The sequence below is a fragment of the Pezoporus occidentalis genome, unplaced genomic scaffold, assembly GCF_034315485.1.
Source record: "Pezoporus occidentalis ecotype Australia unplaced genomic scaffold, CSIRO_AGI_Poc_V1 ctg46, whole genome shotgun sequence".
NCBI lineage: Eukaryota > Metazoa > Chordata > Aves > Psittaciformes > Psittacidae > Pezoporus > Pezoporus occidentalis.
The window spans coordinates 1,818,337-1,827,193 of NW_026915791.1; positions in this window are offsets into that span (position 1 = coordinate 1,818,337).

Genomic DNA, 8,857 nt, shown 5'->3' on the forward strand with positions numbered 1-8,857 from the left:
TAAAAGTTACTACACAGCACATTATAAATAATTTAATATTATCTAACAATCATAACGTGGAAGGCTGGAAGGAATCTAAGCAATCAGCTATCTATCTTCTCCCTGTACCCCAATGCAGGATCAAGAAAACCCAGGTTGTCCTCACTGAATGTTTGACCATCCATTACTGTAAAACCTTTAACAGCAATGATTTTGAGGTCCCTCAACACCCTTTAGAAAAAAAAACATTTTCCCCCTATATCTAACTCAGCTTCTCTTTGTTGTAATTTTAGCTCCTAGTCTTGCCTGCAAGAGCCATGGAAAGTACTTTATTCCCTTTTTGATGGGGCTACTGTACATATAAAAAAAACTTGCCTTGTGTCCCAGAATCACTTTTCTCCAGACCAAACATTTCTGTTTCATATAATCTTTCTAAGATGGGTGATGCAACACCAAGGTATGTGTCTCAGAGATTGGAGGGTGAGCTATGCCATTCAGGAGAGGACAGCTAAGACAGGAACTGAGAAGCCTCAGTGCCTTCACACTCATTCCTCCTTTACATTAGTGGTTCCCAACTGTTTCTGATTGAAAATCCCATTTCTGTAGCATTTGCGACTCAAACTGTTGGCATAAACAAGTTCATTTCTGCAGATTTGTAGTTCTTTTGTCACTGATTCAAGCTAATTTGTGACCACAATGTCTAATTGGAGAGGTTCTGAACTGGAGAGATTTAGCCAATGCCAGCCCCATTCACTGGAGAACTGGTGGAAGGAGCACTTGTAGGAGTAGGGCTGATGCTCCTTGCTGCCAGCAATGTTCTGGATTAAGAGCTGCACTAGGACTGAATTGTGAGGTGAATGGGGAGAGGAGACTGCAGATCTTCCCCTCCGGAGCAGTCAGGGATAGCAGTGTTTGTTTTTCACCCATCACTGCGTGACTTAATCACTTTCAAGTGTTTGCTGCTGCTACGTTAAAGGCTCTCCCTCAAAGCTGCTCATGTTCAAGAGAAAAATAGTACCAATCATTACAGGACAGAAGGGTTTCTGTGATCACACGTGTATTTGCTTCACAACCCTTCAGCTAATGCCAATGTTACAGGCACAGAAACCATTGCATTTTACCCTGAAAGTCTTTACCATGCAGCAATGAATCTTTGCAGAAGCCTATATTTAGTTTCACTCCAGACTATCAAGAGAAGGCCTGCAAACAAATCTAACATACCTAAGTTCAATAACCCTTAACAAAAGATAACCACAATATCCTTCCTGTACTCCAATTTATTTGCTCATTATCTCAATCAGTGCTTCAAACACATAAGGGTATAAAATCCTGCCCTCAGGTTTTTCTCAGCTGAAAAAGCCCACAAAGTTCTCTGACTTTACTTCCCCACAGACATGGCTGGGTGCTATGTGGTAGCTTCTTATACCACGTATTTCCTTCTTGTCCTTTGATTCTCAAACACCCATCGGCAAGGAGGCGAGAATACCATTTGCCATCTTCTGGAATTTAAAAACAAAACACCGAGCACCTTATACAACTTTGAATGGCACTAACATCTCAACATAATTGATGTGCAGTGTCATTCACTCATAGAGCTCTCTTACAAAGAGGCAAATGCCAACGCTCCTCCCCACCGAGGCAGGTACACCCAGCAGTGCTCCCTCACAAAAGCCATCAGGCAAACAGACATAATGGGAATGGCCTGGGATGGCCTCAAGTCAGACAGTGAAAGCGAAGATGCCTAAGCCTGGTACAATTCAAGCAGGAGATGAGAAATGATGTCTGGACACCTTGGAGTCAGGCCACATCTGAACAGAGGGTTTTCATGATCAGTGCTGTATTTTGCATTTTCATGGGTTTGTACTTTGCATTTTCAGCCCCCCTTCTGCTCAGTTTAATTAAAAAGTTCTTTACTGTTTCTACTTTTCATACTAGTTTCTATTAGTAAGGAGGAAATACTATTTCTTCACCTTCCCTTGGATGCTGTTTGTTCCTTTTCAGCTGAATGGCTGAAAAAGGCCACCTCATTGCTCCTGAGCCCATCTGCCTTCAGACAGAATTAGCTCGCTAGCTTAAATCACGGTCAAAATCAACAGGAGCCAACCTGGTTGAGTGGGCACTGGAGCAGATCAGGGAGTGCAAGCAGACATGGTGGTGACCTGCAGCTCCATCTGGTAACTTCTGAGCTGCAAAAGCTCAGAAGCAGAGCCCAGCTCAGTCCATACTGAAACTCTTCTCAGTAATAAGTAATATTGGCACAAATTGATCCATAATAGATTATTCCCCACGTTTATACAAACAGCCCTCTTAGGAAGAATCTGCTGCTCTTCGTTTTGTAACACTGAGTACTTGCAGAGTATCTTGACATGCTCAGCATTTTGAAGTCACTCTGTTCTTTCCAGTGAAGTGTATCACCTTTTCTTCTTTCTCTCTGTGCACAGATGATGCAGATATCCATATTTCACTTCTTGAACTTTTCTAGCAATCTCAAAGAGAGGTGTATCTGTGACACAGCTTCAGAGGATTCGTGTTCTATTCATTTTATCACCTACACGTAATCTTAAAAGACATTTATTTCCCTGACACATATCAATAAATTACTCCTTTCCACAAGGACAAAAGCAAAATCCCTATTTTTTCTGGGACTGCCAGTCAAAGTTTTGCCCTCCCCAGTTATTCACCAAACAATTCTTATTCTTGCTTTTTTTTTATTCCTAGGATAACTAAAATTTTCCCTACTTGTGCTGGAGATTGCTCTAACCAACAGTTTATCACAGCTTCAACACCTCTCTGGCCTTTTCCATCAGCAGCAAGATCAAACACAGAATTGTACTGATCACCTTCAGCATACAATACATGTGACCAGCAAAACTGCCTGAAGCATGACACTGTAGAATTTAAGCACTCGTTTTTATTTTACTGCATACAAGGAAAAGGACATACCTTGAGTTTGTCAATTAAGAAAGCCGTTTCTTGGGATCACTCACAATTAGCCATTATTCATCTATTTCTCCCACATAAGCACACTAACCCCTTGCCCCCAGCAGACGAACCTGACATGACTTCGGTCTCACCATCAAAGACATTTCTAGCATAAAGAGAAAATCCCCAAATAAACTTTGTACACTGTATGTTTTTTGATCCAGAGGAACAATTTTGAGTGAACATGGTTCTAGAGTTCATTACAGATTACGCTGCCCCAGTGTCACCGTAACTTGGAAGCCAAGTATTAGTTTAATCCAGGGGGATCTTATCCATGTGAATAAATAAATACCTGATGAGAGGGAATGAAGATGATGGAGGCAGGCTTCCCTCAGTGGTGCCCACTGACAGGACAAGAGGCATATACTAAAAAATACAAAATCCTGAACACAAGAAAACACTTTCCTGTGAGGGTGATCAACCGCTGGCACAGGCTGCGCAGTGAACTGTGGCATGTGCATCCTTGGAAATACTCAAAACCCAGTCAGACATAGACCAGATGAATTCCAGAGTTCTCTTGCAACCTCAACCAGTCTCTGACTTGCCCCACACCCAATCAGCTAAAAACCAAACAAAACCACAAAATCACATTTCAAGTAAAGAAGATTATGGAGACACTTCAAATGTTTAACTAGATGGTTAGAGAAGACAGCTAGCTCCCCTGGCAGTGGTTGTACACTGCTGGCAGATGCTGCCAGGCAGGGGGTTGGAACCAAATGGTCTTTATGGTCCCTTCAATCCCAAAGCATTCTATGATCTATGGTTCTATGATACAGAAAAATCAGGCTGCTGGCCAGGTTGCAATTTCTGTGCCTTTCTACACAAAGCTAAAAGGCATTATGCTAATCAGCTTGGAAATATTAAACCGACCCCCATTGTGCTCACACAGCTTTGTCTCTTTTTTGCTGACCATGGGCAGCTTCCAGCTGGCATGGCTCACATCTGAGAGAAATGCAAAAATGAGGCAGCCATCTCCTCCATCCTTGGACCACCAAAACCATCCACTGAATGGGGCTAGTGGAAAAAAGGATGTTGTTTTCATTCAATGCCTAACCAAAGCATCAGTGCCATAGCGAAAGCCCGTGTCAGCAGAGTGCAGAGATGTGTCTGGGTGGGATACAGCAAAGAGAACAGCGCTCACAACTGTGTTCCGTGCCAGCTAAACTGCTCCATAGCAAGCAGGACCTTAGGCTGTGTTGGGGAAGGTGCCTTCTAGCATTTCTCCAGTTCCCAGACATGGGCAACATAGAAACACAGAATGGTTTGTGTTGGAAGGGATCATCTAGTTCCAACTCCCCTGCCATGGGCAGGGGCACCTTCCACTAGACCGGGTTTTCTCAAGCCCCATCCAACCTGGCCTTGAACACTGCCAGGGATGGGATAGCCACATCTTCTCTGGACAACCTGTGCCAGTGCCCCACCACCCTCACAAGGAAGAACTTCTTCCAAATAGCTAATCTAAATCTCTCCTCTGTCATTAACGCCATTAGCCCTTGCTCTATCCCTACATGTCCTTCATCATCTACTTACACGCCTCATAAGTGGGTAACTGTCAAACTGTGCAAATGGGGGAAAAAAAAAAAACAAAACCTGAAAAGATAAACAAGCTGTTAAAGCAGAGCTGAGAGCTTGATTTAGTCTTGGAAAATGAACTGCTAGCAGAGAACCAAACTAAACCAATATATGGAGACTTCATCTCTCCATATGCCACAGGCTATAATCACTTCCCAAAAAATTCTTACTGTGAAATACCAAGGCAGTACAAGACAGCACAGCTCTCCCTGCTGCCTGCAGGTCCTGCAGGCAGGCTGTGTCCAGATACCCTGCAAACTACAGGGCAGCTTTAGACTGATTATTTAAAACCTATGCCAGTTACATTATCTTAATGTTCATTAATATAACTGAACCTTACATTTTTAATGTATTTGATCTACTGATAAAGTCTAAAACTTTGTTCATGTGCATTCCAGACATAGGACCTGTTCCAGCTAGCAAAAGATTTACAAAGAAAAGATAGACCAAGACTGGAGGAAAGAGATATAAGAACCTCATGAAATGGTCATGTTGAAATATGCATGTGCTCTTCAGGCAGTGGCTGGTAGAAGGAAAGGGTGCCTTTTTCTTTTAACATTAAACAAACAAATTCCTTTCCCTCTGCCCTTCAGGTCACAGATTCAATTTATTATTCTTATCCTCCAGAATCCACAAGGGAGAATAATTGACTCCCAGAGTGAGTGAATAGACTGCATAAGCATACAATTTTGTGAATTTTTAGGTCATTAACTGCTAGTGAATGTAGAAGCTAGCTAGAGCTTGCAGGTGATACAAAATTCTGAGGGCAAATGCTTTTTGAAGTAAGCTCTTCAATGATTAGCTTATAAACACAAGTTTAAGCCACTAATTACAATAGTGCAAAACTTCTGACTATTACAAAGAAAAGTCATCAAGGAAAACCTGCTTTTCTTCAACAGCAGACACCAAAGAAACAATAGTACTTAATAATATCTTATGCCATAGTTTTATTCAGAGGCGCTTGCCAAGGCCCTTTTTTTGAGGAAAAAAATGGGGCAGAAGAAAGCAGAAAGAAGCATTAGACTTTGTCTCTTTTTCTACATCTGTGATGTCTTTCTTTTTGTGGGTATAAAAATTATCCATGAGCAGATAAGCTACTTGGCTTCCCCATGAAGGCCACGTATAGCCCAGTTGTTCTTGCAGCTCAGACTTTCATGTGGACAGGTCAGACAGGAACCAGCAAGGTGTTCTTGTAGCCATGAAGGCCAACCACTTATGTAGCAGCATCAGGAGTATGGGCAGTAGGTCTCAAGGAGGGTTCTGCTCCATTTGGCACCTGTGAAAACTCATTGAGGGGCTCCTGCACCCCAGGGAGATACCAGCATCACAAAGAAAGCCCAGGAGATGGACACTGGGATGGTCAGGAACTAAGCCCAGCAGAAGGACATTGGGCTGGTCATGAGCAGAGATTAGGGAAACTGAGGCTTGCTCACCCTTGAGTAAAAAAGCTACAAAGGGATCCAGTTACTGTTTTCTCTTCTAAAACAAAGAAAATTTTTGTGACTTTTCTCAGAAGAACAATGTAAAGACGTTGCTACCAGTTCTGCCACATCTAAGACTTAGAGGAAATCCCCATAAACCTCCACAAAGCTATACATCTCTTCTTTCATCCCTCCTTATTACTCTGCTTTGCCATAATGGGGAAAGGGCCACAGACATCTTGCCACCATTTCATTACTAACGAGCCTTCAGAACAAAGAGTGTCAAAGGAAGAAATGAAGATTAAGGGTGTAAAAGACAATTAACTGGCTGACTTTTCCCTGGCTCTGATGGGTTTTGCACCACTCCTTGAATATGGGACATAAAAACACACACAACATTTTAAAGTAATGGGGTCTTTAACCTTGGCACTTGTTATAGCATGCTTAACTAAACATTCTTAAATATGAAAAGTTCTTAAATAGCTCAACAGAGGAGCTCAGTGAAGATTTTAGAATCATAGAATCATAGAATCATAGAATCATAGAATAGTTAGGCTTGGAAAGGACCTTAAGATCATCTAGTTCCAACCCCCCTACCATGGGCAGGGGCACCTCACACTAAACCATGCCACCCAAACTAAACCATGCCACCCAAAAATTATAAGATTTTACTGATTCATGTTCGGATAACAGTGACAGTGGGATTTAGGATTCTAGACAGTAAGATCAGAGCTCACAGCAAGTGAGACAATTGCCTTCTGAAAGGCAGGATGCTAACCTGGGCCACATTGCAGAGTACAGCAATTTGACATTGTGGCAAATCTTGATCTTAAGTCCCCAGATCACAGCACAGCACCCCTGAGAGACCCTGTCTCAGGGGTGCTGTGCTGTAGGCTGGGCACATGGATCCAGCTTTCCGAATACTCAACAGCTTCCAATATTGCCATTCTGAAGACAGCGATATGCCAGTGAAGCTGTGGGCAGCAGCTTCCCTTGTTTGCATTTACCATGACATTTTGTCAGATGTCTGCAAGGATACTTTATTACCTCGGTCCTGGAAAATCTGTCCAGTTTCAGCAAAGTCACTGGTCTCACAGAGAGCCCCCCGCCTGCCTTTCACTCCCCAGCAGGCTAGAAGTAAAACAGCTTAGATGGGGACTAATGGATGGGAAGGTGAAGGAGATGAACAAGTACCCAGAGGAAGGAAACTGCTGAGGTTAATCCAGATTGCTGGCTGACATCTGGCACTGCAGGGGAAGGGAGAGGCAGCAGCAGATGCTGGGAGGAGGAAAGGTGCTTGAGGAAAGCAAAGGAGAAATCCCTGCCCAACATGGTCTCCCAGATCTTCCAAGCACACCTGAAACCCCATGTTCATTCCCAGTTCTTTTCTCCCCGAGCTGCCCTGCCGGCAGCAAGCTAGAGCAGCTCTGCAAGACACTGCTTCATCACCACTGGTTTGCTGGATCCAAGTCACTGGTGCATGGAACAGGGCTTTTAGCCAGACTGAAAAATGAAAACTATATTATTTTTATTTTTATCAGTATTGTTATTTTTAATTTTTAATAATTATTAAATGTAAATATAATTATTTTATAATTACTTTTATTTTTCATCAGTAGAACAATTATTAATACTTGAAAACAAGCTACAATCTGTTCACATATAATTTCTAGGTTCGCTGTCAATGAGTTAATTTAAATTCCTCAAAAGTTTGCAGCTTCCTAATTAAATTTGCTGAAAGCATTTCTCTTATCAGAAGCATAACGACTAGCATAATTCAGTTTTGGCAGTTGCCTAAGTATAACAACCTCCCTTATGTTAAAACCAGGAGTTATGACTCTACAGCAGCAACATTCAATGCATATTTTTATGCTTAGCTCAAGTCCAGGCTAACCCAACCATGCTTCTCCGCACACTTCCTAGACACAATGGTTCATGCATCATTGTAACAGAAGTTTTTATACCACGGTAAAACTGACAATCATTAAATGTAGTCTTTTGGTTTTAAGCAAGCTCACCAGGTACTTCACTAGATGTTCAGTTTTAATTGTACTTCATCATGAATAACAACGGGAATAGACCTTGATCAAAAACTTTGTGTCCAAAGGCTCTGAGCTGGATGGATGGGGCCTCACTGCTGCCGTGGTGGGGAGCCGCATCCCACAAAGTACCCGGTTGCTCCACATTGCCTGTTCTGGACCTCCTGCATCTCAGGGATCTCAGCTCAGGGATACCTGTGTTGTGCTAGAGCACAGGCAGGCACTGATACTAGGAAGCAGGCGGGCAGCAAGGGCAGGGCAGTCCCTTTGCAAAATAACCAAAAAGTCCAACCAACCTGCTTCCTTTGTGTATTTGAAGACAGTGATTATGAACAGGGATTTCCACAGTTGTCAGGGGAGAGAAAACCCTGTGCCAGCATTAGCATTGGCTACACAGGGCACATAGCTGCTTATGGGCCCCAGGAAATGTCATGTTTGGCTCTGCGAGGCACTTAGGGTATGCAGGACTGCCAGCACCTCATTGCCTGGCACCACAGGCTGTGCACAGGGCCAGCAGCCCACAGCCACCCAGCTCCATTCCAGCAGCGTGTGGCTGCTGAGCAACAGCTGCTCTGCACCAGCCCTGCAGTGTGGTGGCCAATGCCATGCACTGCCTGCCAGAGCACTTTGCACAGCAGCTACACCCAGTGCCAGGCTCCATCACCATCTAACTCTGCTTCAAGGTCCATCAGGAACCAGGGCAGGATGCACACGGAGTCACAGTGTCAGGACATCAGAGTGGGAGGGTGAGATATAATGTCAATTAGCCTTTGTAATTAGGGCTGGGGAGGCATGCTGTAGGGTGCTCTGTGTCTTGAGTCAGAAACCTCCCACCACCTCCTGCTCGGGCTTAAGCTCCCGTTT